Source organism: Mastomys coucha, unplaced genomic scaffold (assembly GCF_008632895.1).
Source record: "Mastomys coucha isolate ucsf_1 unplaced genomic scaffold, UCSF_Mcou_1 pScaffold20, whole genome shotgun sequence".
Taxonomy (NCBI): domain Eukaryota; kingdom Metazoa; phylum Chordata; class Mammalia; order Rodentia; family Muridae; genus Mastomys; species Mastomys coucha.
Window position 1 is genome coordinate 109,534,478 of NW_022196903.1, and position 7,403 is coordinate 109,541,880.

The window sequence follows — 7,403 nt, forward strand, 5'->3', positions numbered from 1 at the left end:
GGCTAATATTCACTTATTAGTGAGTACATACCATGCTTGCCCTTTTGGATCTGAGTTACCTCATTCAGGATGATATTTTCTAGTTCCATCCATTTTCCTGCAAAACTCAGGTTGTCCTTGTTCTTAATAGTTGAGTAGTATTCCGTTGTGTAAATGAGCCACATTTTCTGTACTCATTCTTCTGTGGTGGGACATCTAGGTTGTTTCCAACTTCTCGCTATCACAAATAAGGCTGCTATTAACACAGTGGAACACATGCCCCTGTGCCATGGTGGGGGTATCTTTTGGGTATATTCCCAAGAATGGTATAACTGGGTCTTCAGCTATATCTATTTCCAATTTTCTGAGGAACCTCCAGACTGATTTCCAGAGTGGTTGTACCAGTTTGCAATCCTACCAGCAATGGAGGCGTGTTCCTCTTTCTCCACATTCTCTCCAACATGTGTTGTCACCTGAGGGTTTTTTTATAATTTATTTTTTAATTTTTAAAAATTTTTTTGTTTGTTTTTGTTTTGTTTGTTTGTTTGTTTGTCTTTGAGACAGGGTTTCTTTGTGTAGCCCTGGCTCTCCTGGAACTCACTCTGTAGACCAGGCTAGTCTCCAACTCAGAAATCCTCTGCCTCCCAAGTGTGTGTGCCACCACTGCCTGGCATCACTTGAGGTTTTGATCTTAACTATTCTGATTGGTGTGAGGAGAAATCTCAGGGTCGTTTTGATTTGCATTTCTCTGATCAATGAGGACTTTGAACGTTTCTTTAGGTGCATCTCAGCCATTTGAGATTCCTCAGTTGTGAATTCTAGGTTTAGTTCTATACCCCATTTTTTGACTGGGTTGTTTTGGTTTTTGGTGATTAACTTCTTGAGTTCTTTATGTATTTTGGATATTAGCCTTCTATCAGATGTGGAGTTAGTGAAGATTTTTTTCCCACTCTGTAGGTTGCTGATCTGTCTTAATGGCTATGTCCTTTGCCTTACAGAAGCTTTCCAGTTTATGAGGTCCCATTTATCAATTTTTGATCTTAGCGCATGAGCCATTAGAGTTCTATTTAGGAAATTTCCCCCTGTGCCAATGAATTCAAGACTCTCTTCTGCTTTTTCTTCTATTAGATTCAGCGTATCTGGTTTTATGTTGAGGTCCTTGATCCACTGGGACTTGAGTTTTGTACAAGGTGACAAATATGTGTCTGTTTTCATTCTTCTACATACGGACAGCCAGTTAGACCAGCGCCATTTATTGAAGATGATTTCTTTTTCCATTGTATATTTTTGTCTTCTTTGTCAAAGATTAAGTGACCATAAGTGTGTGGTTTTATTTCTCGGTCTTCAGTTCTATTCCATTGATCAACATGTCTGTCTCTGTACCAATACCATGCAGTTTTTAATCGCTATTGCTCTGTAATAAAACTTGACATCAGGGATGGTGATTCCCCCAGCCATTCTTTTATTTTTAAGGATTGTTTTCACTATTCTGGTTTTTTTTTTCCTTTTCAGATGAATTTGAGAATTGCTCTTTCCATGTCTTTGAAGAATTGTGTTGGGATTTTGATGGGGATTGCATTGGATCTATAGATTGCCTTTGGTAGGATGGCCATTTTTACTATGTTAATTCTGCCAATCCATGAGCATGGGAGATCACTCCATTTTCTGATATCTTCTTCAGTTTCTTTCTTGAGAGACTTGAAGTTATTTTTATACAGGTCTTTCACTTGTTTGGTTAGAGTTACACTAAGATATTTATACTATTTGTGGCTATTGGGAAGGGAATTGTTTCCCTAATTTCTTCTCAGCCTATTTATCCTTTGTGTAAAGGAAGGCTACTGAATTGAGTTAAGTTTTTATCAGCTGGAGAAGTTCTCTGGTAGAATTTTTGGGGTCGCTTATGTATACTATTATATCATCTGCAAATAGTGATACCTTTAATTCTTCTTTAGTAATTTGTAGCCCCTTGACCTCTTTTTGTTGTTTTATTGTTCTAGCTAGCACTTCGAGTACTATATTGAATAGATAAGTGGAGAGTGGGCATCCTTGTCTTGTCCCTAATTTCAGTGGGATTGCTTTAAGTATGTCTCCATTTAATTTGATATTGGATGTTGGTTTGCAGTAAATTGCTTTTATTATATTTAGGTATGATCCCTGAATTCATGATCTCTCCAATACTTTTAACATGAAGGGGTGTTGTATTTTATCAAATGCTTTTTCTGCATCTAAGGAGATGATCATGTGATATTTTTCTTTGAGCTTGTTTATATAGTGGATTATGTTAATGGCTTTTCGAATATTAAGCCAACCTTGCATCCCTGGGATGAAGCCTACTTGATAGTGGTGAATGATGATTTTGATGTGTTCCTGGATTTGGTTTGCAAGAATTTTATTGAGTATTTTTATATTGATACTCATAAGAGAGATTGGTCTGAAGTTTTCTTTTTTTTGGTTGGATCCTTGTGTGGTTTAGGTATCAGAGTAATTATGGCTTCATAGAATGAGCTAGGTAGTGTTCTTCTGTTTCTATTTTATGGAATAGTTTGAGGAAAATTCTTATCAGGTCTTCTTTGAAGGCCTGGTAAAATTCTGCATTAAACCCATCTGGTCCTGAGCGTTTTTGTTTAGGAGACTATTAATGACTGCTTCTATTTCTTTAGGGGCTATGGGGCTGTCTAGATAGTGTACCTGCTTTTGATTTAACTTTGGTATGTGGCATCTGTCTAGAAAACCATCCATTTTATCTAGATTTTCCAGTTTTGTTGAGAATAGGCTTTTATAGTAGGATCTGATGATTTTTTGAATTTCCTCCATTTCTGTTATTATGTCTCCCTTTTCATTTCTGATTTTATTAATTTGGATACTGCCTCTCAGCCTTTTAGTTAGTTTGGCTAAGGGTTTATCTATCTTGTTGATTCTCTCAAAGAACCAGCTTTTGGTTTTGCTGATTCTTTGTATTGTTTCTCTTTGTTTCTATTTGGTTGATTCCGCCCTGAGTTTGACTATTTCCTGCCTTCTACTACTCTTGGGTGAGTTTGCTTCATTTTGTTCTAGAGCTCTCAGGTGTGCTGTTAAGTTGTTAGTATAAGATTTCTCCAGTTTCTTTTCCAGGGCACTTAGTGCTATGAACTTTCCTCTTAGCACTGCTTTCATTGTGGCCCATAAGTTTGGGTATGATGTATCAACATTTTCATTAAATTCCAGGAAGTCTTTAATTTCTTTATTTTTTCCTGGAGCAAGTTATCATTGAGTAAAGAGTTGTTTAGTTTCCACGTGTATGTGTGCTTTCTGTAGTTTCTGCTGTTATTGAAGACCAGCCTTAGGCACGGTGATCTGATAGGATGCATGGTTTTACTTCAATCTTCTTGTATGTGTTGAGGTCTGTTTTGTGACCAATTATGTGGTTGATTTTGGAGAAGGTACCATGAGGTGCTGAGAAGAAGGTGTATTCTTTTGTTTTAGGGTAAATGTTCTGTAGATATCTGTTAAATCCATTTGGTTAATACCTCTCTTAGTTTCACTGTGTCTCTGTTTAGTTTCTGTTTCAATGATTTGTCCATTGGTGAGAGTAGGGTGTTGAAACCTCCCACTATTATTGTGTGGGTTTCAATGTGTGTTTTGAGTTTTAGTAAAGTTTCCCTTATGAATTTGGGTGCTCTTGCATTTGAGGCATAGATGTTCAGAATTGAGACTTTCTCTTGGTTAATTTCCCCCTTGATGAATGTGAAGTGTCCTTCTAAATCACACTTAACTTTCAGTTGAAAGTCTATTTTATTTGATATTAGGATAGCAACTCCTGCTTCTTTCCTGGGACCATTTGCTTGGAAGACCTTTTCCCATCCTTTTATCTGAGATAGTGCCTGTCATTGTTTTTGAGGTGTGTTTCTTGTATGCAGCAAAATGCTGGATCTTGTTTGTGTATCCAGTCTGTTAGCTTATGTCTTTTTATAGGTAAGCTGAGTCCATTAATATTGGAAGATATTAAAGAGAGATGACTGTTGGGTCCTGATATGTTTGTTTTTGTAGGAGGCTTTATGTGCTTGTGGCTCTCTGCTTTTGACTTTGTTGTGAGATGATTAATTTCTTGCTTTTTCTTTGGTGTAGGTACCCTCCTTGTGTTGGAGTTTTCCTTCTAGAATCCACTGTAGGGCTAGACTGGTAGGTAGATATTGTTTAAGTTTGGTTTTTGTCATGGAATATTTTGGTTTCTCCATCTATGATTTAAAGCTTTGCAGGATATAGTAGCCTGGCCTGGCATTTGTGTTCTCTTAGGGTCTGCATGACCTCTATCCAGGCTTTTAGGGTCTCTGTTGAGAAGTGTGCCTTCATATGTTACTTGGTCTTTTTTCCCTTACAGCTTTTAATATTCTTTTTTGTTCTGTGCATTTAGTGTTTTGATTATTATGTGATAGAAGGATTTTCTTTTCTGGTCTGATCTATTTGGTGTTCTGTAGGCTTTTTTATATTGATGGCCATCTCTTTAGGTTAGGGAAGTTTTCTTTTATGATTTTGTTGAAGACATTTTCAGGTCCTTTGAGCTGGGAATCTTTGTTCTCCTTTAGTCCGATTATTCTTAGATTTGGTCTTTTCATTGTGTCCTGAATTTCCTGGATGCTTTGGGTTAGGAGTTTTTTATGTTTTGCATTTTCTTTGACAGTTGTGTCAATCTCTTCTACCGTATCTTCTACACCTGAGATTCTTTCTTCTACCCCTTGTATTCTGTTGGTAATACTTACATATGTGATTCCTGACATCTTTCCTAGGTTTTCCATTTCCAGGTTTGCCTCCATTTGTGTTTTCTTTATTGTTTCTACTTCCACTTTTAGGTCTTGGATTGCTTTATTCAATTCATTCACCTGTTTACCTGTGTTTTCCTCTATTTCTTCCAGTGAGTTATTGATACATCCTCCTTAAAGGACTCTATTATCTTCATGAGATAGGATTTCAGGACAGATTCCTACAGATTCCTTGATTTTCAGGTGTGTTGGTGTATTCAAGGCTTGCTGTGGTGGAAGAACTGGGTTCTGATGATGCCCATATATTTCAGCTTCTGTTGCTCATAGTCTTTTGCTGTCTGGATATCCCTGGTGTTTGTTGGTCTGTCGTGACTGTATGGAGTCTGCCTCTTTTGTCCCTGGTTGCTTCAGGTTTCCTGGTAGGCCTGTTGCCCTGTAGCAGACCACCTCTCGGGCCTTCCAACTGGGGGCTCTTCACAGGGGCAGAGAAGCTGCTGATCTGTTGCCGTGGCTGCAGTAGAGCTCCTGGGAGGCTTTCAGACTGTTGGGTCTTCAGTGGAGCAGTCAAGCTGTTGTCCAACTGTGTCAAGTGCAGCCGATCCTCAACTGCTCTGAGTGCAATGGGTCCCCTAGGATGGATTAGGATATGGAGTCTTCACAGGAGCAAACCAACTAGGAGTCTGCCCCAGCATCAAGGAACAGGCAGAAGGGGTGGAAGGGACAGAAGGGGAGTGGTATTTGGGAGGGCAGGGGTTTTAGTGGGTGGTGAGTCCCAAGTCCACCAGGCTCCCAGCAGCAGCTGTGGACACGGAGGGTGTGGGGTTGAGGGATTCTTACCAACTCCTCTGAGTGCAGCAGGTCCACTAGGATGGATTGGGATGTGGAGTCTTCACGGGAACAGACCAACTAGCTAATAGGATGTGCTTTATAGAGTAATAATTTATAGGTTAATAAAATAAGTAATACTTTATCATAATTTACTTATTAAACAATTACTACTGATTTACATGCCTTCTAATTTAGTCTTCAAGAAGATAGTCTAGATACATTGCCTTATTTTTCTAAAAAAATTATTTATTTTTTATTCTTTAATTGGTTTTTACAGTCCAGACTTCATCCCCCTCCTGGCCCCCTCCCCCCCATGGAGTGCTCCCCATCCCATACCTCCACCCCTTATCTCCAAGAGGATGTCCCCACCCCATCCCCCTACCAGACCGCCTGACTCCTTCAAGTCTCTTGAGGGTCAGGTGCATCTTCTCTCACCAAGGCCAGACCAGGCAGTCCCCTGCTGTCTATGTGTTGGGGGTCTCATATCACCTGGTGTATGCTGCCTGGTTGGTTGCTCAGTGAGAGATCTCGGGGATCCAGGTCAGGTGAGACTGCTGATCTTCCCATGGGGCCACCCTCCTTCCTCCTCAGCTTCTTCCAGCTTTTCCCCAAGTCAACCACAGGGGTTCCGGCTTCCATCCATTGGTTGTGTGCTAGTAATTGCAGCTGATTCTTTTAGCTCCTTGTTGTGCCTCTCAGAGGGCAACCATTGTAGGCTCTTGCCTGCAAGCACACCATAGCATCAGTAACAATGTCAGAGCCCTGGGCCTCCGCTTGAGCTAGATCCCAATTTGGGCCTGTCACTGGACCTCCTTTCTTTCCTGCTCTTCTCCATTTTTGTTCCTGCAGTTCCTTCAGACAGGAACAACTTTGGGTCAGAGCTTTTGAATGTGGGATAGCAACCCCATCCCTCCACTTGATGTCCAGTCACTCCACTGGAGGTGGACTCTGCAAGTTCTCCCTACCCACTGTAGATCACTTCATCTAAGGTCCCTCTCTTTAAGTCCTGAGAGTCTCTCTCACCTCCCAGGTCTCTGGTACATTCTAGAGGATCTCCCCACCTCCTACTTCCTGAGGGTGCCTGTTTCCATTCTTTCTGCTGGCCCTCAGGGCTTCAGTCCTGTCCCCCCAAATACCTGATCACATTCTCTATTCCCTCTCCCTGTCCTCTCTTTCTCTCAGGTCCCTCCCTTCCTCTCCCCACTTCGACTGCTGTCTTCTCCCTCCCAAGTGGGATTGAGGCATCCTCACATGGGTCCTTCAGCTAATAAGTATATATTATCCAAAAAAGTACAGAATACCCAGGACACAACCCATAGGACTTAAGGTTAACATTGACTTGTTTTTAACAGCTGAAACTGGGCCAGTAAAAAGGGATGCTCTTTCTCAGATTATATCTGTTGAGACTGTGCTGTTGATTTTACCATCATGTACAATAGTCCATGTGGAATTAAAATACTTGGCAAAAGACTTAGTGCATCCATTATCATGAAAATAAATAGAGCTTTCCAGGTCAAGTATGCCCTTGATGATAATTGTCTCCTTGAACTATCAGTCTCCGAAATATGTGTTCAATTATCAACTATGACTGTCTTGATTTACTTGTTCTGTAATCAGTTTTTACCTTACACAATTTTTTTTTCATTGTAATAAGGCTGTATTTCAATGACTCTCACATCACCAAAGGATTTTACCTCCATTGTAGCTAAGCTGAGAGTTGATAGTTCTGTTGCACCAAGAAATGAATTGTAGGCTCCATTTTTGGATACAGACTTCTTGCTATGGTCAAAGCTATTGTCAGCCCACAGAGAACAGGTTACATTCATTTAAGAAATGGTGTAGGTATTAAGATGGTCTATC

The 7,403-nt window shown here is 40.2% G+C and overlaps 1 protein-coding gene across 5 annotated transcripts in view; it reads left to right on the forward strand.

Moving 5' to 3' along the window:
• The window catches only part of Zfand4 (zinc finger AN1-type containing 4), a 72,129-nt gene that overhangs the window by 42,248 nt on the left and 22,478 nt on the right, over positions 1–7,403 (forward strand). The window lies entirely within an intron of this gene.